This window comes from Tachyglossus aculeatus, chromosome 21, assembly GCF_015852505.1.
Source record: "Tachyglossus aculeatus isolate mTacAcu1 chromosome 21, mTacAcu1.pri, whole genome shotgun sequence".
Lineage (NCBI taxonomy): Eukaryota > Metazoa > Chordata > Mammalia > Monotremata > Tachyglossidae > Tachyglossus > Tachyglossus aculeatus.
Window position 1 is genome coordinate 62,641,227 of NC_052086.1, and position 26,960 is coordinate 62,668,186.

The following is a 26,960-nucleotide window of genomic DNA, read 5'->3' on the forward strand; positions in this document are numbered from 1 at the left end:
CTGAGAAGAAAATTTCTGTATTTTAAATGTCAATTCCATATTCATTTGAAACATTTTATACATAATGTTCGGCTCAAAGATGCTTATGCTATCCATCAGCATTCTAGATTTGCGCTTATGGTTGAAAAAAATGGTGATTTTCAACTTCGTTATAAATTTTTGCACATGAAATAAAAGCAGATTAAAATTTTAATATTTAGGGAGGAAATGGCCTTGGCTGGCAAGCTGTGGAGCAGAACAAGCCTTCTGTTGTTACACAAGAGCATTACTGTTTTCTTGAACTTTGTCTTCCTATCCAATTATCACTTGTGCCTAGAAATCATAACTGCGACATTTCAAGTTAGGATTTTTGACAGTACAGAACACCGAATAGCTTCTAGCTTTCAGTGTTGGCCTAATTAAAAAAAAAATACTGTGATGATAAATCTTTAGACAATGTCCATATGCCCTTAATTGAATTAGGGAATGTCATGTATTTTTCATTGTTGAAACAAAGCTACTTCTTGAAGGTATAGCCAAAAAGGGCTCCATCCCTGTTCCATTTACACAAGGAGGTCAAGAAATTATGGGGACAGAGAGCCCTTAGTGAACTGGGCTGTACAACCATTTCCTCTCCAGATCTTTACTCTCTCTCTGAACACAGAAAGTGTTTAGATCCCATAGATGAATGCTATAGCTTAAATGAGAACACCCCCCCCCCCCCAGCAAATATGATTGTTCTCTATCTTGACAAGGATATTAATAAGGTGAGATTTCCATAAGGATGCAATAAAAGTGAAATATTGAGCTATCTAATATATTAGGTCAAGCATGTATAGTTAGTGGCTAATTCAATCTCCCTTGGAAATGTCAATTAATATAAGATATGACATGTTCATATTTCTAAATTCATTTACAGTAGGTTTATTTTATTAAATCATTTGTGACAAGGTAGAGCTCAGGGTTTCTTCTTTCTTTCTCTTTTCTTGAATTCCTTTCTTGAATTTTGTTGAATTCCTCAACAACAACTCTCTCCTCGACCCCCTCCAGTCTGGCTTCCGTCCCCTACATTCCTCGGAAACTGCCCTCTCAAAGGTCACCAATGACCTCCTGCTTGCCAAATTCAACGGCTCATACTCTGTCCTAATCCTCCTCGACCTCTCGGCTGCCTTCGACACTGTGGACCACCCCCTTCTCCTCAACACGCTATCTGACCTTGGCTTCACAGACTCCGTCCTCTCCTGGTTCTCCTCTTATCTCTCCGATCGCTCTTTCTCAGTCTCTTTTGCAGGCTCCTCCTCCCCCTCCCATCCTCTTACTGTGGGGGTTCCCCAAGGTTCAGTACTTGGTCCCCTTCTGTTCTCAATCTACACGCACTCCCTTGGTGACCTCATTCGCTCCTACGGCTTCCACTATCATATCTACGCTGATGACACCCAGATCTACATCTCTGCCCCTGCTCTCTCCCCCTCCCTCCAGGCTCGCATCTCCTCCTGCCTTCAGGATATCTCCATCTGGATGTCTGCCCGCCACCTAAAGCTCAACATGTCGAAGACTGAACTCCTTGTCTTCCCTCCCAAATCTTGCCCTCTCCCTGACTTTCCCATCTCTGTTGACGGCACTACCATCCTTCCCATCTCACAAGCCCGCAACCTTGGTGTCATCCTTGACTCCTTTCTCTCATTCACCCCTCACATCCAAGCCATCACCAAAACCTGCCGGTCTCAGCTCCACAACATTGCCAAGATCCGCCCTTTCCTCTCCATCCATACCGCTACCCTGTTCGTTCAAGCTCTCATCCTATCCCATCTGGACTACTGCATCAGCCTTCTCTCTGATCTCCCATCCTCGTGTCTCTCTCCACTTCAATCCAAACTTCATGCTGCTGCCTGGATTATCTTTGTCCAGAAACGCTCTGGGCATATTACTTCCCTCCTCAATAATCTCCAGTGGCTACCAATCAATCTGTGCATCAGGCAGAAACTCCTCACCCTGGGCTTCAAGGCTCTCCATCACCTCGCCCCCTCCTACCTCACCTCCCTTCTCTCCTTCTACTGCCCAGCCTGCACCCTCCGCTCCTCCGCCGCTAATCTCCTCACCGTACCTCGCTCTCGCCTGTCCTGCCATCGACCCCCGGCCCACGTCATCCCCCGGGCCTGGAATGCCCTCCCTCTCCCCATCCGCCAAGCTAGCTCTCTTCCTCCCTTCAAGGCCCTGCTGAGAGCTCACCTCCTCCAGGAGGCCTTCCCAGACTGAGCCCCTTCCTTCCTCTCCCCCTCGTCCCCCTCCCCATCCCCCCCATCTTACCTCCTTCCCTTCCCCACAGCACCTGTATATATGTATATATGTTTGTACATATTTATTACTCTATTTATTTATTTATTTTACTTGTACATATCTATTCTATTTTATTTTGTTAGTATGTTTGGTTTTTTTTTTTCTTTTTCTTTTTTTTTCTCTGTCTCCCCCTTTTAGACTGTGAGCCCAATGTTGGGTAGGGACTGTCTCTATATGTTGCCAATTTGTACTTCCCAAGCGCTTAGTACAGTGCTCTGCACATAGTAAGCGCTCAATAAATATGATTGATTGATTGATTTCTTTTCTTTTCTTTTCCTTCCTTTCCTTTCCTTTCCTTTTCCTTTTCCTTTTCTTTTCTTCTCATTTCTTTCTTTCCCCTGTCATAGCAGGATACTTAATCCAAGAGCTTGGTTGTTTTTCCAAGAATGAATCAGTTCAACATTAGCATCTGAGAGAAGGATTTAATCTCTGTTCATATACAGTACATATTTGTGATGCAATAGTTAGGAGCTTTGTGCTGTGTATTAAGAATGTGAATGTGTCCAACCATATATGGTGAAAAATATTGGGTTATCTACTTGGATGTTTATATCATGTCTGTCACGAAACAATAGGCAGAACAAAATCTGGAAAGCAAGCTCTGCATTTTAGCAGTTGCAGCAGGTTTACAGACAGCATGTCTTTAACAGACAATTGGGCAGGGGAAAAAGAGGGTGAGTCCCAGTATTCCAACATTCTCCCATTCTAGGCCCAAGTACACTTCCCAGCTTTCCCCCTTACACCAATCAAAATAAAGTACAGATCTGAGAAGAGCCTATACTAGGTTACCCTGTGAAATTTCACCCAATATAAGCCAGTGTGTGCATCGCATATATATCCCCTGATTTGTGTATAGCGTAAATGGACACTCACATCAACCTCCAGTTTCCAAAGTCAATATCTGACTTAATTTCAAGCTTCAAAATTTGGCTGCTCAGCTACCTGGGTTATTGAGGCCTGGTGAGTTAAATCAGTCATTAGCACAGTGGAAGTAGATTCACACCCTTGGTTGTGGGACATGGGTCAAGTATCTTGATGAGGATTAGGGGGAAAAAAACAACAGCCCTTTGTCCAATGCAGCATTGGATTGAATGGAAGATTTTTTTGTTAAAGTACAAAATGGTTAAAGTCTCTTTTCTGTTATCTTGAAAACTGGAACACTGACTGATCTTTTTAATTCCCTCAAGACAATAGTAAACAATAAGGTCTTACTCTTTGGTTAAATTTCTTGCTTTTTATTCATTTTTTTCTTTTTTTCCCTTGCAGTTGTTAGATATTTGAGGCAAAGCATTATCCATGGATTGGAATTAAGTGTGAAAATTTACAAGAAAATCAATGTTTTTGTTCTTCAAATATGTATTTTACCACATAAAATAAGCAGCAAATCAGATCCCTCCTGCTGCATTGTATGCTATTTCTCATTAGGAAAAGCCATGGGAAGAGTGTTATCAGAAACCCTCGAGAAACAGTGAGGCTATTGAATTTACCAGATGGTATTGTTTGTGGAAAATTGGAGTCTTTTTCTGAAGTCTTTTTGGTCAGTTTGTAGACTGTATGACTCCTTTTCCATGGATTTCCAGTGTGCTGTTATTCCTAGGAGGAAGTGGGAAGTAGAAGGGCTTAAGTCCTTTTTGGGAGCTTTCTTGTAACTTATAGGGCACGAGGTCTTGATCCTCTTTGGATGATTTCTAATCCTTTGTACCTTTAACCATTTTACCTCCAGGCCTGCAGATCCCACAAGCACCCAATATTTTCCCATGAAATACAATACTGGCAAAATTGCTCTCCAGGTATACAAGCTCCCTCATTCCTGTTCCAACTCCTAGTGCCTAAATTATTCCAGTCAACTTGAAACTCAAACGCAAACAAACAGAAAACCAATCCCCAAAACCAAAGTAAAATTCCCAGGTTTTTCTAGGATCTTTACTTTCTAGTCTACACCAGTAAAATGAAGTCAGGAATAGAGACAATCATGTGGATAAATCAAGCTGAAGTAGGGATTTAAAATTTGTTTTATACAGATGATCATCCCCAATCTCCACTTCATTTTGCTGATGTAGCTCTGGTCTCACTGTCTGGTTTTCTTTATTTTCAAAATTCAGCAGAAAATCACATAGACTTAGTGGTTTATTGTCTTTATAATAAGGCAGGTGGATTTTGTTATTCTTCTAGGTGTTAATTTCATCCAGATTTTAAGACTAATTAATACAGCATGGTGAAAACAAAGCAATATCTGTAAGGTGTGCTGGTTTGGGGGCCAAAGTGGCAGATTAATTGTACCCTCTCAGAGCCCTGTCACTGAAGGATTTATTGTTATTTCTGATAATAGCCCATTTTCCAATTGAACACACTATTCAATTGAAATGTCAACACATGGACAAGGTTTTCAGCTCTGGACTCCCTTTTTAGGTTAGGGATGAGAAAAGCAGTTTGCCAAGTCAGTTTTGCCTTCAAAACCCCCAACAGGAAATGCTAGGAAGACTCGTGGAAGAATAACCTTAAGAAGGGTAGCAGAGACATTGACCACTAGGAAGCAAGAGCAAGGCTGGTGGGGTCTAGGAGTGCATTTTGATCAGCTGCATCATGTACTTGGGCTGTCCATTTGTCCAGATTTCCACAGGCCAATATAGTTTTCAGTTGGCCTGCCCTTTCTCCAAGGCTGTTATGGGATCAGACACGTTTGATATTTAAACATTAAATATCAAATTCAAATTTAAGTATCAAAATTCAAATATTTAATTTTGGGGGCTGGGTCTCCTGCTGCAAAGTTCCATGGCTCAGGTGCTGGGAGGGGAATGCAAAGGTTCTGGAATGAGTGGGGACTTCCATCTAGACTGTAAGCTTCTTGTGGGCAGGGAACATGTCTACCAATTCTGTTTTATTGTATTCTCTCAAGCGCATAGTACAACCAATCACGTTTATTGTGTGATAACTGTGTGCAGAGCATTGTACTAAGTACTTGGGAGAGTACAGTACAACAGAATTAGCAGGCACATTCACTGCCCATAATGAGCTTACAGTCTAGGGGGAGATAGACATTCATATGAATAAAATATTATAATATGTAATTCAAAGATCTGTACATAAGTGCTGTGGGGATGGTTGTGGGGAGAATATCAAGGGTCCAGAGGTAACGGATTGAAGTGCACAGACACATTCCCTTTCCACAATGAGCTTACAGTCTAGTACAGTGTGCTGCATACAATAAGCACTCAATAAATTGCATTGATTGATGGATTGATTCTTTGACATTTCCCCACCTACCCTCCTCTGCATCACTATGCACTTGACTGGGAACACTTAAGCACTTTGCTCACCCCAGACCCACAGCACTTACGTACATATCCTTAATACTCTATTATCTCCCCTATCTGTAATTTATTTCAGTGTCTCTCTCCCTCTCTAGTCCGTAAGCTCCTTGTGGGCAGGGCTCACACCCACAGACTCTATTGTATAGTACTCTTTCAAGTACTTTGGTAGAGTGCTTTGCACACAGTAAGTGCTCACTGATTGACTGGTAGGAAACTGCATCGAAGAGCTAATGTCTTGCAATGCTCCCTGCTCAGCATAACTCATGTGACATCATGTATGTCTCATTTCATTCAATTGTATTTATTGAGTGCTTACTATGTGCAGAGCACTGTACTAAGCACTTGGAAAGTACAATTCGGCCACAGAGACAATCCCTAACCAACAACAGGCTCACAGTCTAGAAGGGGGAGACAGACAACAAAACAAAACAGATAGGCATCAACAGCATCAAAAATAGATAAACAGAATTATAGATATATATATATACACATCATTAATAAAATGAATAGAAAAATAAATATGTACACATACACACAAGTGCTATGGGGAGGGGAAGGGGGTAGGGCAGAGGGAGGGAGTAGGGGTGATGGGGAGGGGAGGAGGAGCAGAGGAAAGGGGGGCTCAGTCTGGGAAGGCCTCCTGAAGGAGGCGTGCTCTCAGTAGGGCTTTGAAGGGGGGAAGAGAGCTAATTTGACGGATTTGAGGTGGGAGAACATTCCATGCCAGAGGTAGGATGTGGGCCGGGGTTGATGGCAAAACAGGTGAGAATGAGGCACAGTGAAGAGGTTAGCTGTAGTGGAGCAGAGTGTGCGGACTGGGCTAGAAGGAGTGAAGGGAGGTGACATAGGAAGGGGCAAGGTGATGGAGAGCTCTGAAGCCAATAGTGAGGAGTATTTGCTTGATAGGTTGCCTATCAACCACTGGAGATTTTTGAGGAGGGGGGCAACACACTCAGAGCATTTCTGTAGAAAGAGAATCCAGGCAGCAGAGTGAAGTATAGACTGAAGCGGGGAGAGACAGGAGATTGGGAGATCAGAATGTCTCCTTTTCTGGTAGCTGTGAAAGCCATCAGTGACCATTGCAGGTCACACATTGGGCTTTATTGCTTAACCATACTCACAGATAGCAGCGCTAAGATTAATGTCCCCATTCAAATTCAAAGGGTGAGAAAACCACCACGAGTGGCTAGCCTTTGCCCCTTTGAAAGCACACAGAAATGTATCCTTATCTCTCTATGCTTAGTCACTGCTTGGGGATAACCCAAAAAATGGACCCAGATCTGAAGTTGATCTGGGTGGTCTTTAAGGAACACCAAAATCGCTAGTAATGGGGAATTAAACTGCCTTGTGTCCATGAAATCTGGCTGTGAGCAAGCTCTATCATCTCTCTGCCAGTTGTTGCAGGATTTCTGACATTTTAGCAGCAGAATTGCCACAATCTCTTCCACACGTTTTCTTCCTTTGTCACCTTGTTCCTTTCTGCCTCCTAGTGAACTCTCCCACATACTCATGACCTATGAATTCCAACAGCTGACTCACTTGACCCCGTTTCTTCCCACTCCTCTCCTTTGCTCCCTTGTCATCCACCTTTTTCCTCTTCTGCTTGCCCACCAGTCACTCCACTTCAGACTGCTCCCATCCAAAAACATTTCTCTTTCCCCAATCTCTGTCTTTAACCAACCTCTTTCTCACTGGAGCAGCATCTGTTTACTTGACCAGTCAAGCGTATTTATTTATTGAACACCCAGAAACAAAAGACTGTAATGGTCTATTCCAAAAGACTTCAGTCTTTCAATCTCTAATTCCATTGAACTTTCAAAGTGGGATTCATGGCCCTGCCCTCTTTGTACCCCCAGTTCTACCATAACACTTTGCATTTTGGATAGAATGTGACAGCAGAATGTGACTATCTGATGTTGTGTCAGGAGAATCGGCTGTGCACAAGTGCCTCAGTTACCTCATCTGTAAAATGGGGATTAAGACTGTGAGCCCCCTGAGGGACAACCTGATCACCTTATAACCTCCCCAGCACTTAGAACAGTGCTTTGCACATAGTAAGCACTTAACAAATACCATTATTATTATCATTATTATTACTATGTGCCCAGTGTTGGACATGGGTGAGTGCAGCACTATAAGTCCTTATTGTAAGTTTCTGTAAAGAAGCAGTGTGGCCTAGGGGAAAGAGCATGGGCCTAGGAATCAGAGGATCTGAGTTTTAATTCCAGATCCGCCACTTGCCTGCTGTGTGACTTGGAGCACATCACTTAACTTCTCTGTGCCTCCATTTCCTCATCAGCAAAATAGGGATTCAAAACCTGTTCTCCCTCTTTCTTAGACTGTGAGCCCCATAAGGGACCTGATGACTTCTGTGTAGCCCAGTGTTTAGTACAGTGCTTTGCATATAGCAGGCATGTAACAAAAACCACAATTATTTTCCTTATTGTAAGACTGGAACCCCCACATTATAGAAGAACTGAATCGAACACTTCTGTAGTATGGTTCGCTCTCCATTTTCGTGTCAACTGCAGAGTCATAGATAAGTTGGGTATTTTCTTCTGGAAACTCTTAGTCATAGGGTCATGACAGACACTCGTTTGCCTTCGTATCTTGACCAGAGTTGGAACAGAGAAGGAAGCGGGGGTGAAACTCAGTTATTAAATTCTTCTACTTGACAGTGGTTTGTGGGGCTTGAGCTTGAAATCTGTAGGTAAAATGAGATACTGGGCTCTGATTTTTCAATGATTCGTTTGATCTTAGTCACTTTTTACTATGACCAATCAGTAATTGAGAGTATTATTACCTTTTCTATATATTTTCTTTTTTTGGATGAATTGGCCAAGTTTGAGAATAGTTGTAGAGCATTTTATTTTGTTGATGTAATAACTGATGAAAATCGTGCACAAGAATGGTGAGATGATTTCTGGCTTTTAAACAGGATCCCTCAAAGCCAAATGTGGGGTAGGGAAATGTGCACTCCCTACCCAGTAGCAGACTGAAATGTCTCTCACATGTTAGCTTAACTGTTCAAATATTGATTTAATGATGGAAGATTAAAAAAGTTAATCAGACATTTAAAGAATTTAAGATTTCAGTACCTGAATGTTCTGTGTATTAGTTACAAATTAATTCTTGGAAGTATTTTTCAACCACTGATAATTAAAACTTCTCATTATGGAAAACGTTGTTTAAACTTCACAGATCCTATATTCTATCAATTAAACTTTTTCAAGGAAAATGACATTAGTTGAATTAATATTTAAAATATGGGATATTTGTCACTTTAAAGATTAGATTTTCTTAATTGGTATAATAAAAGCCCAATTAAATTTCAATCCCCAAAAGATGGTTAAGTGCTCTAAGGAGAACATATAAAGGACTTAGAGTTAAAATTTCCATTAACCTGCTCAACTTATATATTTGAAATCTAATGCAAATCTCCATACTAAAAAAGTCAATTTTTAACTAGGGAAAAGAAAATTGCTGTTGCTGAAGGAAGAGCTGCATCGAAGAGCTAACAGCATTTCCTCTTCTCTTTCTGCATTTCGGACCTGGTTACTAGCAACTACTGGTCTTAAGTACTCAGTGTGCTAAGTAATATTACAGAACACGTATTCATTCATTCAAACATATTTATTGTGTGCAGAGCACTGTACTAAGTGCTTTGGAAGTACATCAGCAACATATAGAGACGGTCCCTACCCAACAACGGGCTTACAGTCTAGAAATATGTTACCAGGTGCTCTGGTGTTGGCAAGCCAGTCCCACTGTCTGTCCCAGGACTGTGACAGTGTAATGGCTTTGGGACATTTTCAGCAAGTCTGAGTGAGCAGCCAGGAAAGGGGAGATGCCAACCAACCCCATCCTTGTCTCTGGTGTGTCTAAGATGATCATTTTCAACTCAGGATGGTGGAGAGCAGACATTTTTCCAAGGAGGTCATAGCAGGTGGTGGCAGATGGCAGGGGGTTCCTATGTAAGGCTTCCTTTCCAAATTTGCTCCATTTCAGAGAACATTTGGGATGGTGAGAAAAAATTGGGTCTAAACTGCAAGTCAGATATTATACCGCTATGCTATATATAATCTGCCCCCATTTTTTTGCCTTCATGCACATTCATGCTGCAGATATTCATTTATGAGTACCAGAGAAGGATGACCATTTCTCTCATATTTGCATCCAATGCTTAGAACAGTGCTTGGCACATAGTAAGTGCTTAACAAATACCGACGTTATTATTATCATTATCCAAGTATAAAGGCATGATGGTCAGTAGTGCTCTTTCTCCCAGTTGTGATCAGTCATGGAAGCCAGAGTAGAGGGACAACACTTCCAGAAGAGTGTCTTCAAGCAAGCACTGCTACAAGCAATTCATGTGCCAATTCTGGCCACTTTAACCCCCACCCCCACCCCCGCACCACTCACACTCATATGTTAATTGCCCTGGCTATATTTCCTGAGTTGCTACTGCCCTTGTTTAGACTTAGTTTGCTAATATGATGGGTCCAGTGGTCCTAAACTCAATCAAGCCCCTTCCCTACCAGGCCTAAAACAACCCAAACCCTGTCCTCTCCTGTCTTTCCCATCCAGGTAGATAATAGCACTATCCCCTCTATCTCACAAGTCCATAAACTTGGCATTATCCTCAACTCATCTCTCTTTCGGCCTATATATTCAATCTGTCACCAAATCTTGTAAGTTCTGCCTTCACAACATTGTTAAATCTGCCCTTTTCTCTTCATCCAACTGCTATTATGCTGATCCAAATGTTTGCCATATCCCACCTTGACTACTGGATCAGCCCCCTTCCTAACCATCCTGTCTCCTGTCCCTCCCCACTCCAGTCCATACTTCATTCTGCTGCACAGATCATTTTCCTAAAAAAACTGTTCAGTCCATGTCTTCCCACTCCTCAAATACCTCCAGTGGTTACCCATCCACCACCGCATCAAACAGAAACTTCTTACCATTGACTTTAAAGCGCTCATTCAGCTCACTGCTTTCTATCAGACAATTACTCTCCCTGCCTTCAAAACCTTATTGAAAATACATCTCCTCCAAGAGGCCTTCCCTGACTAAACTCTCTTTTCCTTTTCTTCAGCTCTCTTCTGCATCACCCTAACCTGTTCCCTTTATTCATCCCCTTCCCAACCCCACAGCACTTGTGCATATTTGTAATTTATACAATAGTAATAATAATAGTTATGGTACTTGTTAAGCACTTACTGTGTGCCAAGCAGTAAGTGATCTACGTTCTAAGTGTTGGGGTAGATACAAATTAATCAGGTTGGACACAGTTCCTGTCTCACATGGGGCTCACAGTTTTCATCCTCATTTTACAGATGAGGTAACTGAGACCCAGAGAAATTAAGTGACCTGCCCGAGGTCCACAGTGCACATGTGTGCCTCGAATTCCTCAACAACAACACTCTCCTCAACCCCCTCCAGTCTGGCTTCTGTCCACTACATTCCACAGAAACTGCCCTCTCAAAGGTCACCAATGACCTCCTGCTTGCCAAATCCGATGGCTCATACTCTATCCTAATCCTCCTCGACCTCTCAGCTGCCTTCGACACTGTGGACCACCCCCTTCTCCTCAACACGCTATTTGACCTTGGCTTCACAGACTCCGTCCTCTCCTGGTTCTCCTCTTTATCTCTCCGGTCGTTCACTCTCAGTCTCTTTTGCAGGCTCCTCCTCCCCCTCCCATCCTCTTACTGTGGGGGTTCCCCAAGGTTCAGTGCTTGGTCCCCTTCTGTTCTCGATCTACACGCACTCCCTTGGTGACCTCATTCACTCCCACGGCTTCAACTATCATCTCTATGCTGATGACACCCAGATCTACATCTCTGCCCCTGCTCTCTCCCCCTCTCCAGGCTCGCATCTCCTCCTGCCTTCAGGACATCTCCACCTGGATGTCTGCCCGCCACCTCAAACTCAACATGTCCAAGACTGAACTCCTTGTCTTCCCTCCCAAACCCTGCCCTCTCCCTGACTTTCCCATCTCTGTTGACGGCACTACCATCCTTCCCGCCTCACAAGCCCGCAACCTTGGTGTCATCCTCGACTCCGCTCTCTCGTTCACCCCCCACATCCAAGCTGTCACCAAAACCTGCCGGTCTCAGCTCCGCAACATTGCCAAGATCCGCCCTTTCCTCTCCATCCATACCGCTACCCTGCTCGTTCAAGCTCTCATCCTATCCCGTCTGGACTACTGCATCAGTCTTCTCTCTGATCTCCCATCCTTGTGTCTCTCCCCACTTCAGTCCATACTTCATGCTGTTGCCCGGGTTGTCTTTGTCCAGAAACGCTCTGGGCATGTTACTCCCCTCCTCAAAAATCTCCAGTGGCTACCAATCAATCTGTGCATCAGGCAGAAACTCCTCACCCTGGGCTTCCAGGCTGTCCATCACCTCGCCCCCTCCTACTTCACCTCCCTTCTCTCCTTCTACAGCCCACCCCGCACCCTCCGCTCCTCTGCCGCTAATCTCCTCACCGTACCTCGTTCTCGCCTGTCACGCCATCGAACCCCAGCCCATGTCATCCCCCGGGCCTGGAATGCCCTCCCTCTGCCCATCCACCAAGCTAGCTCTCTTCCTCCCTTCAAGGCCTTACTGAGAGCTCACCTCCTCCAGGATGCCTTCCCAGACTGAGCCCCTTCCTTCCTCTCCCCCTCATCCTCCTCTCCATCCCCCCATCTTACCTCCTTCCCTTCCCCACAGCACCTGTATGTATGTATATATGTTTGTACATATTTGTTACTCTATTTTACTTGTACATATCTATTCTATTTATTTTATTTTGTTAGTATGTTTGGTTTTGTTCTCTGTCTCCCCCTTTTAGACTGTGAGCCCACTGTTGGGTAGGGACTGTCTCTATATGTTGCCAACTTGTACTTCCCAAGCGCTTAGTACAGTGCTCTGCACACAGTAAGTGCTCAATAAATATGATTGATGATGATGTGGAAGAGCTGGGATTAGAACCCAGGTCCTTCTGACTTCCAGGCCTGTGCTCTATCAACCAAGCCACGTTGCTTAATATCTGTGTCCCCCTATAAACTGTAAGCTCACTGTGGACAGGGAATGTGTTTGTTACATTGTTTTATTGTACTTGCCCAAGCACTTAGTACAGTCCTCTTGATGCAGTAAGGGCTCAATAAATACGATGGACTGACTGACTAACTCACCTCGCTGATTTCCTATTACCTCCAGGCCTACACTTTGCTCTTCCCACCCAACCTATTCCCTGTGCCTCGATCTTGTCTTTCTCACCGCCAACCCCTTTCCCACATCCTTCATCTGACCCAGAACTCCCTCCTGCTGCACATTTGCTAGACGACCGCACTCCCAGATTTTAAGGGCTTATTAAAAATGACAACTCCTCTAAGAGGCTTTCCCCGATTAAGCCCTGTTTTCCTCTACTCCCATTCTCTTCTGTGTTCCTTCTGCACTTGGTTCTGTAGCACTTAAGTTCATATCTGTAATTTATTTGTTTGTTGTAATGTCTATCTCCCCCTGTAGACTGTAAACTCTCAGTGGGCAGGGAAAATATATACCAACTGTGTTGTATTTTCCCAAGCACATAGTACGGTGCCCTGCACACAGTATGTGCTCAAGAAATTGATGTGGCAAGGGTGGTTGGAGTCTGCAGACTAGCATCAGCAGATCAGTGGAGAACTAGGGAGAAAGGTCTGAGCAGACCTTCCCAGCTATGTCCCCTGTAAACACTGCTTTGGCAGCTTCTGCAAGTTTCATAGACTGCTTCTTGGAGGTGTGTATCCTCTGCACAAGGCAACACACCAAAATCCTTCAGGGAATAGCCGTAGCCAGAGAAGCAGCATGGCCTGGAGAAGCAATGTGGTCTAAGGGAAGCAGCGTGGCTCAGTGGAAAGAGCTCGGGCTTTGGAGTCAGAGGTCATGGGTTCAAATCCTAGCTCCGCTAATTGTCGGCTGTGTGACTTTGGGCAAGTCACTTAACTTCTCTGGGCCTCAGTTCCCTCCTCCATGGGGATTAAGACTGTGAGCCCCATGCGGGACAACCTGATCACCTTGTATCGCTCCAGTGCTTAGAACAGTGTTTTGCGGATAGTAAGCACTTAACAAATGTCATTATTATTATTATTATTATTATTATTATTATTATTAATGGGGAGAGCACAGGCCTGGGAGTCAGAAGGACTTGGGTTATAATCCCAGCTCCTCCACTTGTCTTGTCTGCCATGTGACCTTGGGCGAGTCAGTTAACTTCTGCACCTCAGTCACCTTATCTGTAAAATGGGGATTAAGGCTGTGATCCCCATGTGGGACAGGCGCTGTGTCCAACTGATTTCCTAGTATTTACTCCAACGCTTAGTACAGTGCCTGGCACATAGTAAGTGCTTAACAAATACCACAGTTATAGCCCTTGAGAGGTGACAGCAGTAGTACCAGTGTAGTTTTCTCTTCCACTCCCAGCTGGCTTCATTGTCGAAACAGTAGAGGGTAGGGACCAGTCAGCAGAATCTTTCTGTTTCTGCCCTGGCTGGAAGATTATCTGCTTTAGGGAGGGGTAGCAAGGGAAGATGAGGAAGAAGTTTCCCTTGCCTCATTGCCTACCCTCTCTCCTCTTTAACCACTGTGTCCTTGGCCATCCTCTTCTCCACTGGGTATCTCCTTCTGTGTCTGTCTTTTTGGGCCTCTGCCTTTTAGTGGCTATCTGTCAAACTTTCCTGCCCTTTTGGTATTATCCCTTGTCCCACTTGGAGCGCCTTAAAAAGAAGAGAAGAGCAAGGAAAACTGAAGAGAAAAAGATAGCAAATGAAAGTGAATATGGCTCATTCCCCTCAAAAATTCAGTTTTTCTGGATTTGTCAACGTATGCTGAGGGTGTTTGTGATTTGGCATGTTTTAGAATGGAGGCAAGTTATTCTTCCAGGTGTTGGGGTAAGAAAAGGACTCCCAAGAAGAACAGATGCCACAATAAGATTGGCTGAAATACTTCCTCCCCAGCAAATATTTAATTTAGAGGAAACCTGGGGGAACCCATTTATTTTAGCATAATCCTACTGTTTGAGCTTAGTACTGTTTTCCTAAACTTTAGGGTTGCTTACAGAAAACTAGTGTGCTTTGAGGTGCTGTAAGACTTGCCTAGAAAAGTCAGATTAACTCTTATCCAAATGGTGTTGTTAATTATAATATTTACATTCCTGGAGTTTCAGAATTTGATTGTCTAAAGCAATATCCAAAAGAAACAAGCTGGAATGAAAGATGCTTTTCTAAAGTAGAAATGATGATTATCTTTCCTTTCCTTATCTACCAACCACAGAGAAGGTTGATACAAAAGGAGGAAAATGGTGGAAATGCACTTTTGAGTCCTAAGTAGGAACATAGGAAGGAAAACCATGATTTATTTTTATGTTGGGAGGAAAACGAGAGTTGGGCAAGTTAACGTGTCAGATGTTGATGATTCCCGGCCACTAGCACATTTATCTCTGGATGGCTCCTTCTGCCCATGTGGGCAGGAAGTCCATACTTGTTTGGAACTGCTAAAATTGCTGATCCAGGAAATTGTCATTCCAGCAGCCAAAGAAGAGCAACTAGAGGAAGCAATCCCTTAAGGCTGTTCAGGAAGCATAACTGAGCTACACCCTCTGCTCTCCTGGGAAAAAGTCTGTGCTCATTCACTTGATAATAACTACCATTCACCTACTGCACCTAGACTAATCTTTCTGGTCGACAGATCTTTCTGTGACCACGGGCAAGCCACTTTACTTCTTAGTGCCTCAGTTACCTCATCTGTAAAATGGAGATAAAAACTGCGAGTCCCATATGGGACATGAGCTGGTCCAACCTGATTAGCCTGTATCTACCCCAGAGCTTAGTACAGTGTCTGGCACAGAGTAAATGCTTAACAAGTATCATAAAAAAAACCTGGATTTGATTCAGATCAAGAATATCACCTGTCTTTGTGACTCCCCCATTCAACTTTACTACTAAAAGATAGTGAGAGTTATACAAACAAATGAAATATTTGTAACTTTAGTTTTGATAGAATTGCAGTAACAATGTGAAAAATTCATTTCTTGGTGTTAGAAATAATTGTAAGTTGGTCATTTCTTCAGGGAACATTTTTACCAATTTAACTATAATCACAGGCCTAATTTTAAAGAAAAAAAACCAAAACTTCATTCATTCATTTAAATCGTATTTATTAAGTGCTTACTGTGTGCAGAGCACTGAACTAAGCACCTGGGAAAGTACAATTCAACAATAAGGAGTGACGATCCCTGCCCACAACAAGCTTCGATCAAAAGGGTCCTGGTATGGCACCTAGTTTTAGGGCCTATCTTTACCTACCCCCAAAGAAACAGCAGTGTGGTGTTGAGAGTCCAATTGCCCTCTGCCTTGATTGTCACAGCAGTCTTATCCTTTTTCAGCTGGAGCCTCTTAGTGAAAGGTAGAATGTAAATGAGGTTAAACTACTAAATGTGAGCCCACATAATTTCTAGTACTCTTTTGATGTTAGGATAAACAGCATTGTTTTGTTAAATTGATTTTAATATTTTTTAAATGTGTTGCAAAAATATCTTTGGAAAATTAAATGCTTCTGTATATCTATCTACCTATAGATAACCACATCTATAGGCCATATTTATAAATAGATATGGAATGAGAGAGGGCCAGAGTCTAAGGTCTTCAATGAACAGTTTGTTTGCAGGTTCTTGTTTTTAACTCCTTCCTAGCTAAACATGGAGAGCTCATCTACTAGATAAATCAAACATTCTTGTGAAATCTATTCTGATCCCTTTAGCTTGTTATTTGGATGGACTCAAATACTTTTGGATTGCATAAGCTCTAGGCGGCTGGTCGTCTTACTCCTGTACAGGAAGGAACCAGAACCCTGTGCCGTGACATTCCACTCAAAGGAGCCATGCAGCTTAAACCGACCCTGCCATTGCATAACATTTGCCCTCTGCCTGAACTCACTCCATCATTTGATCCTTAATATTCAACTTCCCCACTCCGTTGTGTGCTAGAAATCACTGAAGTGATAGAGTTTTGCCTTTCGGTTTTTGAATAAAAAAATCAAAGAAGCTCATCAGCTGGCCTCAACTTTCTGGAATCCTTGGAAAATAGTCAGCTGAAACTCTTTCCTTCATTAAGCTCACTAAAGCAACTCATTTGTTCACCGGGTGAGTGACTGTTGGTTTTCTTAATAGCAATTGTCTGGTGATTTAGAGAACAGCTCTGCTCATGAGTTTGAACTGCCCTCAAAACACAATGTGGAGCTCTAAACCTGCCACTTTAAGGATTTATTCTATATTTTTAAGCAGCAGGAGCCCCACATACGTGAAGTTTGTATCATGTTGCAGCTTCATAATCACCTCTCTGCCCTCCCTGCCCCCTCTTAAAGATTCCTTTCTCCCCCAGAATAGGCTAGTTTCTGGTCCTCCTTTGCTCCTGATAGACATTCTGATAGCTGCCATTTGAATCATTGTCCGAATAGGCAGTAACACCAGGTCAGACCTTTCTCTGAAGTTGCTGTGTAAGGCTGAGTAGGCAGGTAGGGTCAGGCAGAGGGCCTTGTCCAGTACTTGCTTCTTGCAGACAATGCTTGCTGGCCCCTTGACCCCAGGCTGTGTCCAATCTTCTACTCAGGCCACCCAGCCCAGCACCCCCTTCCCCCCACCTCTCTCCTTTTCCCTATGCATAGCATTGTCTGCACCTGTTACTTCACAAAGAAGCTGAATGATTTTTTTTATGGTATTTATTAAGCACTTACTATGTTCCAGACATAATAATAATTGTGATATTTGTTAAGTGCTTAATATGTGCCAGGCACTTTACTAAGCTCTGGGGTAGACACAAACTTATCAGGTTGGACACAGTCCCTGTCCCACAAGGGGCTCACGGTCTTAATCCCCATTGTACATAGGAGGTAACTGAGGCACAGTGAAGTGACTTGCCCAAGGTCACACAGCAGACAGGTGGGGGAGCCAGGATTGGAACCCCGTTCCTTCTGACTCCCACGCCCAAGCTCTATCTGCTAGGCCACGCTGCTTCTCCCATACTGAACACTGGGAAAGATATAAGGTAATTAGGTTGGACACCATCTATGTCCCACATGGGGCTTACAGTATCAATTCCCATTTCTCAGATGAGGTAACTGAGGAAAAAGAAAAAGTTAAGTGACAAGCCCAAGCTCACACAAGCAGAATGTGGCAGATCTGGATTCGAACCTAGGTCCTTCTGTGCTCTATTCACTAAGTCACGCTGCTTCAGATTTAAGGCCTTTAATTAAAATGGGGACGTGGGCTTCAGCACATTTTAAATAAGTACATATACTTCTAGAGATGATGATGTAATAAATGAAATACAGAAGCCAAGAAAGTAAAACTATTTTAAACTCAGAAAAAGACTTGTATTGTCTCCTTGTTAAAGAGTCTTGAAGTATTTCCAGACTAATCATTTATCTAGACATTTATTTTAATGTCTGTGTAATCTCTTATTCTGCACTCCCCCAAGTGCAGTACAGTACTCTAGACACAATAAGAGCTCAATAATTAAACACTTACCCACATCTGTTTTTCTTTTCTCATTTTCTATTGGTTATTTTGTGTATTTTGTCTCCCTCGCTAGACTCTAAGCTCCTTACAGGCAGGGATTGTGACTTCTAATTCTACTGGGCTTTCCCAGATACTTAGTACAGTGCTTTGCATGTAGTATTGATTGTTTGAAGCGTGACTTGAGGCCCTGGAAAAGAGAGGACTCCAGTCAGGCAGGGGATTACACTGTACAAAATCTCACAATAAGGAAAGCTCATTCCATTGTACTCATCATGTCTTATGCCACATGCGAGTACATCCCCATTTCCTATGACATCCTGCTGTGCTGTATTCAGACAGGCTTGTTCATCCGAGGAATGTTTCCCTAATTCTGCCATTGCATGCTACTCAGTCAATTGTATTTATTGAGCACTTACTATGTACAGAGCACTGTACTAAGTGCTTAGGAGAATACATTATAACAATTTAACAGACACATCCCATGCCTATTACAAGCTTACAGTCTAGAGGGAGCAAAGCAGAATGCAAAACATGCATTCTGGCAGAACAGAACTTGCCTACATTTGGACTTTTTGTTTGTAAGCTAGAGATAGCCTGCCGATGGCATTGGGAGTTGGGCAGTATCTCTAAAGACAACCTGTGTGGAGAGTGGGAGAATTTGTAAGCAGTAGCAGCGTGGCTCAGTGGAAAGAACCCGGGCTTTGGAGTCAGAGGTCATGGGTTCAAACCCCGGCTCCGCCAACTGTCAGCTGTGTGACTGTGGGCAAGTCACTTAACTTCTCTGGGCCTCAGTTACCTCATCTGTAAAATGGGGATGAAGACTGTGAGCCCCCCGTGGGACAACCTGATCACCTTGTATCCTCCCCAGTGCTTAGAACAGTGCTTTGCACATAGTAAGTGCTTAATAAATGCCATCATTATTATTAGAGAAGCAGCATGGCTCAATGGAAAGAGCACGGGTTTAGGAGTCAGAGTCATGGGTTCAAATCCTGGCTCTGCCAATTGTCAGCTGTGTGACTGGGCAAGTCACTTCACTTCTCTGCGCCTCAGTTATCTGTAAAATGAGGATGAAGACTGTGATTCCCACGTGGGACAACCTGATCACCTTGTATCCTCCCCAGTGCTTAGAACAGTGCTTTGCACATAGTGAGAGCTTAACAAATGCCATCATTATTCCAGTGCTTAGAACAGTGCTTTGCACATAGTAAGCTCTTAATAAATACCATTATTATTATTATTAAAGCCTTCCCCATTTCTACCCAGCAAAACTGTGCTAGTGGCTGGTGGTAAAATAGGAAACTGACTTACCTCATGTCTCTCCTCCTTAAGGGACTCATGTCTCTCCTCCTTAAGGACTCAAATCTGCCTCACCACCTATTAGTTGCGCCACTTTGCTCTCAAAAGACACCCCAGGGGGCAAAAGGGGGCAGCCATCTCATTGAGCAAGGCTATTGATGTGGAGGGTGACTATCCCAAGATGAAACCAACTACAGAGCACTGTGGTACTTCAGGTTTGTTGCCCACTCTAGCACCTGCTTTGCTTATGGGATTTCCCCCTCCTCTGAAGTTCCCCAAGTGGACACAGGGCCTTTTGCTTAAATCTTGAGGCAGCTCTCAATAGCCCTGTGTTTGGGGAGAAAAAATAAAACTGACTTGTGATCAGAGTAGCTCTGGACTCAAGAAATTCGTGTGACCTAGAAGTGCAGTTAGCCTAACCAGACCAAGAGATGGAGAACCCTGGCTGGGTCAGAAAAAATCAATCAATCAATCAATCGTATTTATTGAGCGCTTACTATGTGCAGAGCACTGTACTAAGCGCTTGGGAAGTACAAATTGGCATCACATAGAGACAGTCCCTACCCAACAGTGGGCTCACAGTCTAAAAGGGGGAGACAGAGAACAGAACCAAACATACCAACACAATAAAATAAGTAGGATAGAAATGTACAAGTAAAATAAATAAATAAATAAATAAATAGAGTAATAAATATGTACAACCATATATACATAAAGAAAAAAGGAGCAGTGACAGTGGGAGGGAGGGAGGGGATTGAAGGAGAGGGAGCAAAGGAGAAAGGAGGAAGAGAGAATTAGAGAGGAAAAGATAGGGGAATCAAGCAATGGTATTTACTGAGTGCTTTGTCTGCAAAGTACTGTACTAAGTGCTCAGAGTACAGTCCAATAGAATTGCCAGACAAGTTCCCTGCCCACAAGGAGCTTGAAAGGAATAAAGGCAGAGAAGAAGAAGAAGAGGGAAAGGAAGGGGTCCTTGCATGCATCTCAACCTTTGGGTTTTTGGGGATGACAAGTAGAGCAGCAGGCAGAGCCCTGTGTTTCAGGACTGTCCCACCTAATTAGGGAGGGCGGTGACCTTAAACTTGCCCCTTCTGCAATTTGAAACTATACTTCCCAGGAGGCCTTAGAATACCTAACCTGATACCCAGTTCACTATTCTTTCCCCTGGGCCGCAGAGTTGGATTAGGCTATTATCCGGGAATAATCTCACTACATAGGGAACAGAAAAGCTACTGTTCTGCCTCATTTTAGCCGAGTGGTACAGGCTAACCAGTTATGTTAACAGGAATCAATCTTCCTGGGGTGGAGATACTGTTTGATGGGGCAGGGCAAAAGTAAGTATCCTATACATTGTTTTTGAGGTCGTCTTTCCCTCTTTCAAGGCTGTCCAAGCCTGAAAAGCATGGGTGGATGAAGATAAAAATGTCATTAAAAATAGGGGCTGACTACTTAACCAACCTCCTGAAGAGTATTTGACTCCTCACCCTGGCAATGCTAGCTTGATTGTGTTGCCTGACAGATCTTAACTCAGCTCCCTTGAGCATTTTGGTATGCACAGCTCCTGCATCAAGGCTGCCACAGCTTACCAAGTTCTCCTGCCCAAAAATGGCAAACCTAGATTTCCAAAATAATTTGAAATGTCTGAAGGACAATATAGTACCTACCTAAAGTAAGGAGAGGATGCATGCCTAGGACAATGCCACAGACATTTTCAGGGAGGCATTTGGCCTTGTGTCACACTCTTTATCTTCAAAAAGATACTTGCTTGAAAGACCCTGGGTACCTTTTACTGAGTTTGCTTTGATTCTCTCCTTCTGGACACAGAGCAAGAGCTTTGTGCTTGGAGAATAGAGCCCAGGATGATAATGCAAACCGAGGGGAGACCAAGAAGTTATGACCCAACAATAATAATACTAATGATAATAATAACAGGAGTACTAGTGGTATTTGTTAAAGCACTTACTATGTGCCAAGCCTTCTCCTAAATACTGGTATAGATATAAGATGAGCCCACTACTAAAGAAGAGGATAAAGATGCACAACAAATCTGGTTGCCTAAATAGCAAGAAAGGAGGAAATAAAAAGAATCTGAATATACTCTACAGTACAGATCTGGAGAGTTCATCAATACCTGGTCTTTTCTGTTGGAAATGATCAGAAAGGATCCACTGGTTTCAGAAAGGGTTTTGAAATTTATAGGAAAAACCCAGATTTCTTTAGACAACTGGACAGTATTCAAATCCATAGTGTTTTGAAGGAAAAGGAAAAACTGGACTCCTCTAGAGAAGCAAAAAGCTGTAAGAGTATGAACAACTTTGGAGTTAAATGTTTTTGCCTTGCTGTGCTCTCATAGCCAGTGTGCCTATGATACTTTGACAGCAGCTAAAAGGTGGAAACCCATTTTCATAATATTTTTCTAAAATTGCTAAGATATTTGACATAAACATGCTGTTGTCTTCAAAATGTATGAACTCCAGATAAACCCAGTTTTTCTATAACACATGTCTTCGCTACTCATTTTGGATAGGATACACTCAGACCGTTAAAGAATGTTCTTCCAACAATGTGCATCTCTCTAGGTAGAACACAATACTGTGAGCAGCCCACAACACTGGTCATGACACTGTTCTACAGTGCAGATATTTCTTGTTGAGAGTGTATTCATTGTTATAGGAGGAAAAATAGGTACGTATCAAAAACAAAATGGTCAATCTTACTGTATTTATTTTTGAGCCCAATTGTTCATGATTATTGGAAGGCATGGGGCAGATAGTGAGTTGTCTTCCCTGGACTGTTCTTTTAATTTAACACCTGTAGATGCCTGCTAGGTGGCCTAGCCCTGCACTTAGCATCTGGGGAGACTAGAAAAGTTCAATCATGATTCCTGTCCTCAAGGAGCTTTCAGTCTCATGCATTTTGATTATCAACTCCTGATGCAAGCGCAAAAGTTTCTGACAATCAACACCCTTGCCTTGTTAACACAGTAGATTACTAGGGTAGAGTATATAGTTACTTTTCCTATTCTACTGATTTCTTTATGGATACCATCACATCTCTTCCTTCAGCATAGTTCAGGTTATTTTCCTTCCTCCCCCATTGTCTGGGAGGTGTCTGCCTGATTATGATTTTTAAGCCCCCTGGGGAGTTTCAGTCTCTAATCCTATGTTACACCTGGGGGTAAACTGCATTATTAGGGCTTAATAAATGTCAATTATTTATTGTGATTGAACGTTATAACTCACTTAACAAAGCAAGTGATCCTGTACAGATGGTAGGTGGGAATAGTTAACCAGGTATAAATGCCAACCTCTGGGAGATATGAGTAATCCTAATTTGGCCCCTTTGGACTTTATTTGCCTGTGGTCCATTGGAGACCGTGCTTAGGTTTTCACCCAAGAGTTTTAGAACAAGGTCAAGCTCCTGTCAGCTTAGTTCATTCATCCATTCATTCATTCAGTCAGTCATTTTTATTGAGCACTTACTGTGTGCAGAGCCTAGTACTAAGGGCTTGGAAAGTACAATACAGCAAATAGAGACAGTCCCTGCCCACAGTGGGCTCACAGTTGGGGGTGGGGGTGGAGAGGAGACAGACATTAATACAAGTCCAACAGGCATCAATATAAATAAATAGAATTATAGATATAAACATATATACATAAGTGCTTTGGGGCGGGGAGAGAGGGGAAGAGCAAAGGGAGTGAGTCAGGGTGACACAGAAGGGAGTGGGAGCTAGTTACATCCCGAACCCAAGGCAGGGTACCCTTGACGTAGTCACTAAGGTCTAGCAGTGACAAGATGACAGGAACAGGAACATATGTTGCCAGTTTGTACTTCCCAAGCGCTTAGTGCAGTGCTCTCCACATAGTAAGCGCTCAATAAATACGATTGATGATTGATGATGATAACAGAGGACCTAGAGGTAGAGGACAGTAAATGTGTGTTTGGGGTAAGCCTTGGTTACTGGAAGGGTCTTGGTAGGGAGTAGAATGGGCAGAATTAGAGGAAGGTCCTCTTCCTTTACTTCAGTTTTTCAAGGAGTCAAAGAGGCGGAGCCAAACAGCCCCTGGGGCAGGCACTGATGGGAGATCCTCATGACTAAATCAGTATTTGTTCAGCTGGTGGAGAACACCTGGCACCTCCTATCAGACATGACTCTGACCAGTCAGAGCCTTTCATCTTCACGACTGCTGAACTACTAGCATATGTGTATGTTTTCAATGTTAATGCTAAAATGAAATTAAGTCTGAAACAAATCAGAAAAATGTGATGGCCATCTCTAGCCATGCTGGACTCCCACTGGCTGGGCAGAGCTTTGTACAGAAACCATTGTGAGCTTTTGCCTCTTGGGGGTAAGTGCTATGTTGTTCTCTGAGAAAGCACTTGTGCAGCATGGTTTGCCCTAACTTTCCTCCCAACCCACCTCTCTCTCCCCAGGACCGACTTTGGGATGATAGTGTAAGGAGCATTGATTCCCTGAGTAAAAAAAGATTGCGCTGTCCCCAAGTGTGACCAAAGAGTCAGGCAGGATGAAAGCTAAGGTTTGTGTTGGGGGGAATTGAATGGGGTTAAGAAATTGCCCTGAGAATTCAAGAGCTATACTTTACACAATCAGTGAGTGGCATTTATTGAATGCTTACTGTGTGCAGAGCATTGTACTAAGCATTTGGGAAAGTACAATACAGTGGTTAATACATGCAGTCTCCGCCCACAAGAATGTTACAGTCTACGGGGGAGACGTACATTAGGATAAATTATGGGTAGGGGAAATAGTAGAGTGTAGGGATATTTACAGAAGTACTGTGGGGCTGGTGTGATTAACAGTGGGAGCAAAGAGGCAAGTAACTGTCAAATTTTATGGTTATCAGTATTCTAGGAACATGAACTTTCCCAACCAAGCCCTCATTTCCCTTATCCGTGCTCCCCTCTGCATTGAGTGTGCACTGAGCTGGGTACCCCTTAAGCACTTTGAAACCCACCCCAGTCTGGAGACACTTATGTACATATCCATAAACTCCATTATTTTCCCTATGTGTAATGTATTTTAATGTGTAGTTCCCTCCAGAATCTGAAAGCTACTCGTGGACAGTGTTTGTATCTGCCAGTTGTATTGCATTTTCCCAAGCACTTAGTACAGTGTTCTGCACACAGTGAACACTCAACATCATTGATTGATTTTGATCAATGCACTCCATATATCCCCAAACCATCTCCCATAATCATTCATTCATTCATTCATTCAATCGTATTGAGCGCTTACTGTATGCAGAGCACTGTATTAAGCGCTTGGGAAGTACAAGTTGGCAACATACAGAGACAGTCCCTACCCAACAACAGACTCACAGTCTAGAAGGGGTAATCAGAGAGTTGCTCTCTCTCTGATCACTCCATCAATTATCTTCACAAAATGAAACTTGGCCCCATAGAGGGAGCTGAAAAAGTTAAAAAAAAAAGGGGGGGAGGAGTGTTCCCTCCCCCTACCCCCACAGTTTATTAGAAATCCCTAAACCCAGTTGGGGAACCACCCATCTAGTTCAGATGAAGTCATAATCTCATGCAGTCCCTAATCTCTTTTGATTCGCGGGTGACCAGTTGGAGATTCTGTAGATATAAGTGCTTTAAGGTCACCCCGTGTGGGGGCGAATCACACTTCAATCTGTTCTAATTCATGTTCCCTGGAAGGATTAAGAAAAAAACAGCACAACCTTACAACTTCCCTCAGAACGAGTTTCTGACATTTCCCCCGGGGGAGCGGTGCATATTAAAATTCATGAATCATGTTCTCCAGTTTCCGAGAGGAAAAGGTACATAATAACATATTCATGTGGCCATTGGCAATTCCATTCCCCACGTGAGTGCCGTATTAATTCCTCATTAGACACTTTTTGTAAGTATTGATTTCTCTGGTAGATACTTTCCTCTTTTGCATGACAAACTAACATATCTGAGTGCTGGGTAAGAATTGGGTCTCTCAAACAACTTGCCAGGAAAACAGCAACCCCCAAATCCCACCCTGAATATGATTTAAAAAATGAAAAGCACTTTTAATTGGCTGCTTGTGCCTTTTGCGATTAACCAGGGTATGCCACTATGCTCCTGAGTTGTCCTAATCACAAACTACCATAAGCATTCTGAAAGACCTATTTTGGCATAGATTCCACATTAGAAAGTTCACCAGTTTAAGTATTTGGTGTGTATATAATGTTGTGCAACTGAAATGACAAATAAGATCTTTTAGTACTGAGGAGTTGGATTTTTGGGGAAGGGGTTGGAGTTACATAATATCCCCTGTCTATCTTGTCAGTAAACAAAACAAAGTCTCCTTCGTTAATACTGCTGGAAAACTCTCACCCCAAGTCAGCAGGTACCGAATGGGCTCCAAATCAGACTTCCCGGGCATATAAAGCAGCTTTGTAATAGCCACTGAGGCCAAAGAGTTTAAATATAAACTCCCCAAAATAAGCTCCCTAAACCCAAGAAAAGTTTGGAAAGCCAGCAACCTCAGATTCCAGCACTGATGGGCAGCAATATGGAAAACGACTCGGACTTACCTAATAACGTGTTATCCAGTGTCTTCCATTCAGCCTGTTCGTCGAAATGTTTCAGCTGCTTTAGAACGCGGGAGCGGAGAGACCGAGTTTATCCTTTCAACGCAGTCCGCTCCAGAGCTTCAGAAACTTCCTCGGGTGCTGCCGACTTGCTGCTCTGGACGCTTTCCGCCAAATACGAACCCATGTTGTGCTTCCCCTTTCTCTCCGCTTAGCATTCTCCGGGTGTGAAGCTCATCCGTGTTCTGCCGGGGAGGATGGTGCACTTGTTGGCCCGGTCCCTCCCATCCAGAGCTCAAATAAAAAACAACCCTTTCATTCACACTCAGAACACGAGAAGTGCTCCGGGAACACGGACACTGGGGAAGGAACTCCAAACCTCTGCTCCCTCCTCCTTTCCCCTCCACATGCAGACACGCATCTCACTCCCACCACAGAAAAAAATCTGCATGCGCTCACTACGCTATGGCAGTCGTCAAAGTTTAACCTTAGGGGGAGGGAGAGAGTGGATGAAAACAAACTTAATGCTGTAGAGCCTTCTTGTGCTCTCTCTCCCTCTCCCTCTCTTCCCCCACTGGGCCCCGTGCCTAGTGTTTTTATTGATTCCAATCACTGGGGGCTAGCTCTCTCTCAGAAGAAACACTGTGTAATGTGTTCTTTCCTGGCTTTCATTAAAGAAACTCAATGCACTGTGGTCATGCTGCCGAGCTTGCCTGGCAACCTGCCTACTCTCTGTGGTACTTCTTTCAGTGGAGAGATCCCAGTCCTTTCTTGCTTTTTTTTTTCTTCCCTCCCCACCCCCTCCTCCCCCCTTCATTTTATTCTCCCTTTCTTCCTTCCTTTTCCTTAGCTTTAGGAAAGACTTCCAAACATCCTACTTTCACTGCTGTACCTTTCCCAAGTGAGCAGTTATTAACTGTGAGGGATATTCTCCTCAAATTTATTTTTGTCT

The 26,960-nt window shown here is 43.3% G+C and overlaps 1 protein-coding gene across 1 annotated transcript in view; it reads right to left on the minus strand.

Moving 5' to 3' along the window:
* GPR146 (G protein-coupled receptor 146) overlaps positions 1-26,488 on the minus strand; it is a 73,852-nt gene extending 47,364 nt beyond the window's left edge. The window contains exon 1 of the mRNA XM_038763908.1: positions 26,012-26,488. The gene's annotated coding sequence lies outside the window, so the exon portion shown is untranslated. The remainder of the gene's footprint in view (positions 1-26,011) is intronic.
* Between the last annotated feature and the right edge of the window lie 472 nt (positions 26,489-26,960).